The sequence below is a fragment of the Setaria italica genome, chromosome V (genome assembly GCF_000263155.2).
Source record: "Setaria italica strain Yugu1 chromosome V, Setaria_italica_v2.0, whole genome shotgun sequence".
Lineage (NCBI taxonomy): Eukaryota > Viridiplantae > Streptophyta > Magnoliopsida > Poales > Poaceae > Setaria > Setaria italica.
Genome location: NC_028454.1, coordinates 15,328,970 through 15,338,880, shown reverse-complemented (window position 1 = coordinate 15,338,880; position 9,911 = coordinate 15,328,970). Strand labels below are relative to the sequence as shown.

Below are 9,911 nucleotides of genomic sequence, written 5' to 3'. Positions count from 1 at the left end.
AGAACCCTTCATCGACTACATAAAAGAACACAAGTTACCTCCGGACAAGATAGAAATAGAGCAGGCCTCATGATGCAGCAAGAACTATGTTCTAGTCAAAGACAAGCTTTACAGAAGAGGTGCATCATTAGAAGTACTCATGAAGTGCGTCTCATGGCAAGACGACAAGGACATACTAGAGGAAATTCACAAAGGCATTTGCAGCAACCACGCATCCTCATGAACGATCATGGGCAAAGCTTTCCGAGGAGGGTTCTATTGGCCTACAGCCCTTGCTGACGTCGAGGAACTTGTCATCCATGCCGCACGAGCTTCTGCCTGTGCAGGGCCCCAACCTTCTTTCTAAGGGGGAGGGGCCGCAACAGTACCCACGATGCCAAAGGTGTCAAGCAACACTATTATTGCCTTGCTTAGGGTTGTGGTCGGTCTGCCGATCACACCTCGTGCAACGATGCTATCTTAATCCACACGACTCTCGGCAACGGATATCTTGATTCTCGCATCGATGGAGAACGTAGCAAAATGCGATACCTGGTGTGAATTGCAGAAACCCACAAACCATCGAGTTTTTGAACGCAAGTTGCGCCCGAGACCTTCTAGCTGAGAGCACGTCTGCCTGGGTGCACGCCAAAAGACACTCCCAACCCATACCTGGGGAAAGACGTGGTGTTTGGCTCCCTGTGCTGCATGGCATGGTGGGTCAAAGTTGGGGCTGCCGACATACCTTGCCAGGCACCGCACGTGGTGGGTGACATCTAGTTGTTCTCGGTTTTTTCTCGGTGTAGTGTCCTGGCATGCAACTGGCTTATTAGCCTTAAGGACCTAGAGATGACTGAAACATTTCATCGCTCAAACTACAACCCCTGGTCAGACGGCACTATCCACCGAGTTTAAGCATATAAATAAGCAGATGATAAGAAATTTACAAGGATTCCCCTAGTAACAGGGAGCGAACCGGGAGCAGCCCACCTTGAGAATCGGGTAGCCTCACTACTCAATTGGAGAGGTGTCCTCAGAGATGGACCAGGCCCAAGTTCCCTGGAAAGGGATGCCTTGGAGGGTGAGAGCCCCATCCGACCCAGACCCTGTCTCACCATGAGGTGCTGCCAACGAGTCGGGTTGTTTGGTAATGCAGCCCAAATCAGGCGATAAACTCCGACCAAGGCTAAATACAAGTGAGAGATCGATAGCGAACAAGTACCGCGAGGGAAAGATGAAAAGAACTTTTAAAAGAGAGTCAAAGAGTGCTTGAAATTGCTAGGAGGGAAGAGGATGGGGGCTGGCGATGCGCATCGATCATATGCGGAACGACCTCTGCTGGTCCGCCGCTCACCTCGGGGTGTGGACTGTTGTCGGCCACACCAACGGCCTAAGCCCGAGGACTTTAGGTGCCCCCAGCCACCATCGTCGGCACGGCCAGTTTCCACACGTTGTAAGGTGCATCCCTCAAGACGCTGCGCTGCAACGGCCTACGGGCTCCCCATTCGACCCATCTTGAAATGCGTACCAAGGAGTCTGACATGTGTGCGAGTCAACATGTTCTTAAACCTGGTATGTGCAAGGAACCTAACAAGCGGGAGGCCCTCACTGGCCTCACCACTGGCTGACCTTGATCTTCTATGAAGGGTTTGAGTTGGAGCACACCCGTCGAGACCCGAAAGATGGTGAACTATGCTTGAGCAAGGTGAAGCTAGAGGGAACTCTGGTGGGGCCTTGAAGCAATACTGATGATTAGAGGCATCGGGGGCGCAACGCCCTCAACTTGTTCTCAAACTTTAAATAGGTAGGACGGTGCGACTGCTTCAGTGAGCTGTACCATGGAATTGGGAGATCCAAGTGGGCAATTTTTGGTAAGTAGAACTGGCGATGTAGGATGAACCAGAAGCTAGGTCATGGTGCCAAACTGCGCACTAACCTAGAACCCACAAAGGGTGTTGGTTGATTAAGATAGCAGGATTGTGGTCATGTATGTTGAAATCCACTAAGGAGTGTGTAACAACTCACCTGCTGACCCACACTAAAGCGCACGACCCACACTCGGCAACCTGGGCAAGCGCTATGCCCTGATGAGTAGGAGGGTGCGGCGGCCGCTGCAAAACCCGGGGTGCAAGACCGGCCTGAGCGACCATCGGTGCAGATCTTGGTGGTAGTAGCAAATATTCAAATGAGAACTTTGAAAGCTGTAGAGGAGGAAGGTTCCATGTGAACAGCACTTGCACATCGGTAAGCCGATCCTAAGGGATGGGGTAACCCCGGCAAAGGGCGATCACACGCGCTGCCCAGAAGGGAATCGGGTTAAGATTTCCCAAGCTGGGATGTGGCAATTGACGGTAATGTTAGGAAGTCCAGAGATGCCGGTGGGGGCCTCGGGAAGAGTTAACTTTTCTGCTTAACGGCCTGCCAACTCTAGAAATGGTTCAGCTGGAGGTAGGGTCCAATGGTCGGAAGAGCACCGCACATCGCGCGGTGTCCTGTGCACCCCTAGCAGCCCATGAAAATCCGGAGGACCGAGTACCATCCATGCCAGGTCATACTCATAAACGCATCAGGTCTCCAAGGTGAACAACCTCTAGCCAATGGAACAAAGTAGGCAAGGGAAGTTGGCAAAACGGATCCGTAACTTCAGGACAAGGATTGGCTTTAAGGGTTGGGCTAGGGAGTCCTGGCCCCAAACCTGTCGGCTACTGGCAGATTACTTGAGTTGTTCGAACAACCGACTCAGAACTGGTACGGACAAGGGGAATCCAACTATTTAATTAAAACAAAGCATTGCGATGGTCCTTGCGGATGCTGACGCAATGTGATTTCTGTCCAATGCTCTGAATGTCAAAGTGAAAAATTCTACCAAGCACGGGTAAACGACGGGAGTAACTATGACTCTCTAGGTTTGTGAAGGTGAGGGCGAAAACACCATAGGTACTAGAAAATATAGTGATTGTGCTATTATTGGAGGCCTAAGGTTGGGGCCCTGTGGAGAGTACAAACCAAAGTCCAAAAAACAACTCTTTGACATAATCCAAGAGTACTGCAAATCAGATTGAGGAAGATAGAGGAGAATAGATGAATACAATGCACGAAAGAGGAATGACAAACTGAAGTAGAATTGGCAATCCCAGCAGTCAAACAGTCAAAAATTCCAAGCGTACCTAGCAAAGCCAAATTTTCAGCAGCAAGAAAACACTATCAATAATGTTTCTACGCAACCCAACCTCCAAAATTCTTTGTATCAGTTCTCTGTAATGAGAAGGGGCTAGGGGAGTCGTACGAACTCAAGAGGAGGTCACTCAGGAAGAGGCTCCAAAGTAAACAAAATACTGTATTGTTGGTTGCACGGGAAAAACAAAGGTCATCTGACAAATGAGTGTAGAGCAACACTAGAGGTGAGGGAAAAAGAGGCCACAAAGTAAAGAGAGATAGAAGAGTAGGGGAAGATAGTGAACCACACTTCATCCACTTTTCAGTCAGCTGCTTACAGCTCAGCGCCAAATTGGCACTCATATCAATAGCACTCATATCAATAGCCAAATTACTTCGCACAAGGATTTTATCCACCTCTACCACCTCCTCCATAGTATAGTCAAATGAGGTCGCCTATCCCAATTCAGCCTCAAAATTATAATATACCACAACCACCTAAGATAGACCCACCTCACCAAATAACTTCGCAACAGCATCCATAAAAGAACAGGAACATGATCATTCGGGTCATAGAGTCAATGTGATCAATGCAATATGAGGAGGATGTAATTTCCTAGTGTTGGAAAGTAAGAGGCAAAAGAAAGATCATATACGCGAAGTCAGTCACATTTCCTTAGGTCAGGCATTCAGGTCGAAGTGGTCTCACATCCCAATAATCTTTACAGAGGCAGACATGAGGCTAAACAAGTTCCTGCATGAAGATCCACTAATGATAAGGGCCATCATGGGCAAAAATACAAAGCACTTGTTGGGCAACGATGTTAGTGGAATTTTGGTAGGTTATGGGTGTTCAGCAGATGTCATAACTTATGATTTGTTAAGGAGAATGGGCTACGAAGATAGCCAGTTGAAAACAACAATGAAGTCGTTATATGGCTTCGAAAACAAAAGAATAGAGGCCCGTGGCACGATCGAGATGAACGTAACCCTAGGTGAGGGTGCACTGATGCGAATGGAGATGGTCACCTTCAACATGATCCACATCCCATACTCTTATTTGGCCATATTTGGAAGAGAAGTTATCAACAAGTTTGCTGCTATAATTCACATGCCATTTTTATGCATGAAGATTCCAACATACAATGGAGTACTCCCTATGTATGGACATCAGGAGGATGCCAGCGAAAGAGAGCACAGCACCGGAATAGATCAAATACATATGATATAGGAAGAAGAAGAGGAAGTCAAACCAGCCAAATCAGGCATAGTCCCTAGCAAGCTCTCACATATATTGTTCTCAATATGCATCACATCGAGATTATGGCGTATAAGCAGATAATCCCAGTAAGGAAGGTCAAAGAAAATACTCTTCTTCCTCCAATTGTGCCATCTATTATCTTCATTGCGCTGCTTCCTCTTCCTCGAAGTAGTCGCTCCAAAAGTGACTTGCTCGAAACTCATGTACTGCTCCACCACTTGTGCACCACTGAGGGGCACTGGAGTCTCCCTCATTTCTACCTTGTTATTGAAGTGGACCTTGTTCCTCCGCCACCTGTGGTTTGTAGGCAAGAATCAACGACGGCCCATGTAGTAATGCTTGGAACCATATTTTAACCACAAGTAATCAGTATCCTTGTGACAATAAGGACAAGCAAACCTGCCTTTTGTGCTCCAACTAGACAACATCGCATATGCAGGAAAATCATTAATTGTCCAAAGTAGCATTGCACGCAGAGTAAAAATTTCCTTTCTATCTACATCCCAAGTATCAACTCCATTGTCCCATAGCTCTTTAAGCTCATCGATCAGAGGCTGCAAATATACATCAATGTTAATTCCTGGAGATTTAGGCCCAGGAATTAGCATCGACATCATCTAATAGGATTGTTTGAAGCACAACCAAGGAGGCAAGTTATAAGGAATCAGGATCACTGGCCATGTAGTGTAAGTCACATTCAACATCCCAAATCGATTGAAGCCTTCCGATGCAAGTCCCAGCCTAACATTACGTGGATCATTTGCAAATGCAGTATACTTGGCATCTATGTGTCTCCATGCCTTTGAGTTAGCTGGGTGCCGCACTTTACCATCTTCAACCAATTCTTCCTTGTGCCAAAGCATATGCGCCGATGTGGTCTCATTCATATATAATCTCTGCAGTCGAGGAATAAGTGGAAAATACCTCAGTATCTTACGAGGTAAGAGCTTATTATTTACTCCACCAGTGCCATCACCACCACACTCTAAATATGTATCTTTCCACCTACTCTCCCCACATTTTGGACATGCATTTAGCTTCTCGAACTCTTCTCCACGGAATAACACACAGTCATTAACACAAGCATGAATCTTTTGGTAGTCCAAGCCAAAGTCTCAAACTACCTTTCAAACTTTGTCTAGGGTATTTGGGACACAATGGTCCTTGGGGAGCACATGGCAGAATAATAATAGTACTTGCTCTAGAGCATTGTTGCTAATACCGAACATGCACTTAATCTAATATAGCCTCACAATAAAAGATATTTGGGTAGCCTCCTTGCAACCTGGGTATAGTTCTTTCCTAGCTTCTTCCATTAAGTTGAAAAATTTTCTTGCTGACTTATTTGGCTCCTCAATATTACCACCTCTAATTTCACCATGTATGGCACCACTAATTAGCGATGAAAGTAGTTTAGTGGATGAGACGCCATCATCATGATCACATTCTTCTCCTTCACAAACGTCTCGATCATCATCGTCCACAACAATACATTTAGCAGATCTGCCAGTATAATGCTATTTTTTGTAATACGAATCAAACCCTCTGGTATTCAAGTGCAACTCAACAACTTCTTTATTTTGATATGCCATGCGACGACATCCTCTACATGGACAGGGTGCAGTCTATCCTGGAAAGGTTCCATCAAAGGTATCTTGAATGAATTTAGCAACTCCGTTTTGCCACGCAGCATCTGTATGTGACAATTCCATCCAACTACGATCCTCATGATCATGTGCCATATTGCAAAAAACCCAACTAATATTTTAAGCACATGTTTGTACTACTATACAACTCCTGAATAACATGCATAAAATATAGGTTCCTCTATCGGTATTATTACTATCAACAAGTATTATAAAAACTGAATGACTATATATACTAATTGAAGAACTCAAGTTTATCACCATGCACATTAATTGCGATAGGTCTGGATCGATTTTATACCTTGCATTGAGAGGATGGAATCGGACAACGCCCATGTCATCCCACGTCGAGAGATCGTGGAGGACTAACAAGGGGACTCTTCCTTGGCACTCGGCAACTCGTGCGCTAGGGAAGACGATGGCAGGCGGCGATCGCGCGACGAAGGCAGCATCACACAAAGAAGGTGAGGAGTCATGCGAAGAAGGAAGGGAGGCGACGAGATCATGGAGGACTAGCAAGGGGACTCTTCCTTGGCACTCGGCAACTTGCACGCTAGAGAAGACGACGGTAGGTGGCGATCGCGCAACGAAGGCAGCATCACGCGAAGAAGGGGAGGAGTCATGCGAAGGAGGAGGGGAGGCGATACTAGGAGATAGATCAGAATTAGGCCTCTCAGCTTGTGAAAGAAAGGCCTGCCATATGTGTGGGAGAAAATAAAGGCCTACCAACATAACCAAGCTGGCGGCACCCACAAACTCATCTATTGCAACCATGTGTTCCCCTACATTGCAACGACTATATATTATTGCAATAGCACCTTCTGTCTAGCAACGATTCGAGTGTTTGTTGTTATAACCAAGATTTCTTTTGCAACAATACCATTTCCGTTGCTATATCTAATACTAGTTGCAACAATTCATATTAGCGTTGCACTATCTAAGACTCATTTGCAACTTTTTCTATTTCTGTTGCTATAACCAAGATTTCTTTTGCAACAACACCATTTTTATTGTAATAACCAAGATTTCTTTTGCAACAACACCGTGTTCGTTGCTATATCTAAGACTCTTTTGCAACACACAATAGTACTTATCACAACGTGTTATAATCGTTGCAATATGGACAACTATTGCCACCACTATAAAATAGCGTGGCAATAACGTCACCGCAATTACAACCTGTTGGGATACGAGGTAGGCTACGCTAGCGCAATTCAAAATTTCTACCGCGTATAACCAGGAAGAACTGCCGTATAAGGATCACGGGATTACCACTCGACGCACTACTGGTGCGGAAGATGTAGATATGCGTCGGTGCAGTGAAGACGATCATGTAGTCGTACGTAGTCGATCAACGTAGTCGTACGTAGTCGATCACGTCCAGCAACTCCTCAGCAGCTCGTCCACGTGCACAGCAAGATCGCCTCCGGTGCCGCGGCTCGTCGTCGGCTCGTCGTGGCTCGTCGGCGGCTCGTCGATGGCTCGTCCAAGTGCTGCAGGCGCAACACCTCCAAGGTATCCACACGTGCAGGGAGGAAGCGTCGCAAGCCGGATTGCTAGATCCGCGAGTTGCAACAGGCGAGGACGTGGGAGGCACGGCAGAAGTGTTTCGCCAAAAGGTGTGAAACCCTAGGGCGCCCCCACCCCTCTATTTATAGGGGTTCCTGATGGGCCTCTGGATCCGAGGCCCATTAGTACTCCTAAACCTAATCCAACTCGGATCAAATCCGAATTGGGCTTCCAGCCCCTTAAGTGTGCGACCCTTTGGGTTCGGATACGTATAGACATGGCCCGAGTACTCCTACTCGGCCCAATAGTCGGTAGCGGCCTCTAGCAAGACGTGCCAACTCCTATACGCACACGAAGATCATATCAGACGAACCATCACAACATAATATACATGCTATTCCCTTTGCCTCACGATATTTGGTCTAGCTTCAAGCCGACCGCTCTTTCTCGATCCTGTGATTCGGAATCCCTTTGTAGGTTAACTCTTAACCGTACGTAGCATGGCCATGCATTTTCTGATCCGATCACTCGAGGGGCCCAGAGATATCACTCTCAATCAGAGAGGGGCAAATCCCATCTTGATTGACCATGTCTCATAGCATGCTTCTTGACAAACCCGAAAGCTACCTTTATAACTACCCTGTTACGGCGTAGCGTTTGATAGCCCCTAAGTAGGTCAATCCACATCTAGAGTACATGCGACAATCTCAGGTCTAAGGACAAAGCGTATATGTTGTTTAAAGAGAGAACTACTTCTCGTGTTGGGTCAGTCCTAACACATGTCTCCACATGTGTCCACATTATTAGTTCAACATCTCCATGTCCATGACTTGTGAAACATAGTCATCAACTAATACATGTGCTAGTCTAATATTCATGTGTGTCCTCACATGAACTCCGACTAGGGACAACTTTAGAATAACCATACAAGTAAAGAGTTTCACATACAATTCACATAATTGCAAATCAATTCAAGTAGCCTTTAATGGATATTCAATGAACACAATATACAAATCATGGATACAAATGGAATATCATCATCTCTATGATTGCCTCTAGGGCATACCTCCAACAGTCTCCCACTTGCACTAGAGTCAATCTAGAAGGTACCTAATACCCATAGCTCTTACATGCGCATCATGCTTAGCCTGCGGGAGTGGTTTTGTCAACGGATCAGAAATGTTCAGATCCGTGTGTATTTTGCATATCTTGATCTCACCCCGGTTAATGAAGTCTCGAATGAGATGAAATCGCCGCATTACGTGTTTGTTCTTCTGGTGGTTCCTTGGCTCCTTTGCTTGCGCAATTGCCCCATTATTATCACAGTAGAGATTCAATGGGCTAGACGCATTCGGGAACACACCAAGCTCAATGAGGAAATTCCTTATCCAAACACCTTCCTTCGCGGCTTCCGAAGCCGCGATGTACTCGGCTTCTGTCGTAGAATCGGCCACCGTCTCCTGCTTGGAACTCTTCCAACTAACAGCACCACCATTTAGCGTGAACACAAATCCTGATTGTGACTTTGAATCGTCTCTGTCGGTTTGGAAACTAGCATCGGTGTAACCTGTTACAACGAGCTCCTCCTGACCTCCATAGACGAGGAACATATCTTTAGTCCTTCTCAAGTACTTAAGAATGTTTTTCACCGCTGTCCAGTGACTCTCACCTGGATCAGATTGGTGTCTACTTGTCATACTTAGCGCATATGAGACATCTGGGCGAGTACTTATCATTGCATACATGATAGATCCAATAGCCGAGGCATATGGCACTCTACTCATGCGATCCCGCTCATCAGCAGTCGAAGGACACTGAGTCTTGCTGAGATGTATGCCATGTGACATAGGCAAGAACCCTTTCTTTGCCTCTTCCATGCTGAACCGCTTCAACACTTTGTCAATATAAGTATCTTGGCTCAAACCTATAAGCCTTCTCGATCTATCTCTATAGATTTTAATACCCAGAATATATGCCGCTTCCCCTAAGTCCTTCATCGAAAAACTATTTTTCACTGAAGTCTTTACGGACTCAAGCATAGGAATGTTATTTCCAATCAGTAATATGTCATCCACATATAAGATTAGAAATACTACAGAGCTCCCACTAACCTTCTTGTAAACACAAGACTCTTCTTCGTTCTTGGTGAAGTCAAACCCTTTGACTACTTCATCAAAACGAATGTTCCAACTCCTAGATGCTTGCTTCAATCCATAAATGGATCTCTGAAGCTTGCATACCTTTCCAGCATTTTTCGGATCGACAAAACACTCGGGCTGTATCATATACACGTCCTCAGCTAGGTTTCCATTCAGGAAAGCTGTCTTGACATCCATCTGCCATATCTCATAATCGAAATA

The 9,911-nt window shown here is 45.9% G+C and overlaps 1 pseudogene; it reads right to left on the bottom strand.

Annotated features, from left to right (window-relative positions):
* Positions 1–890: 890 nt before the first annotated feature.
* LOC101774887 lies at positions 891–1,522 on the bottom strand (annotated as a pseudogene).
* Positions 1,523–9,911: the final 8,389 nt, after the last annotated feature.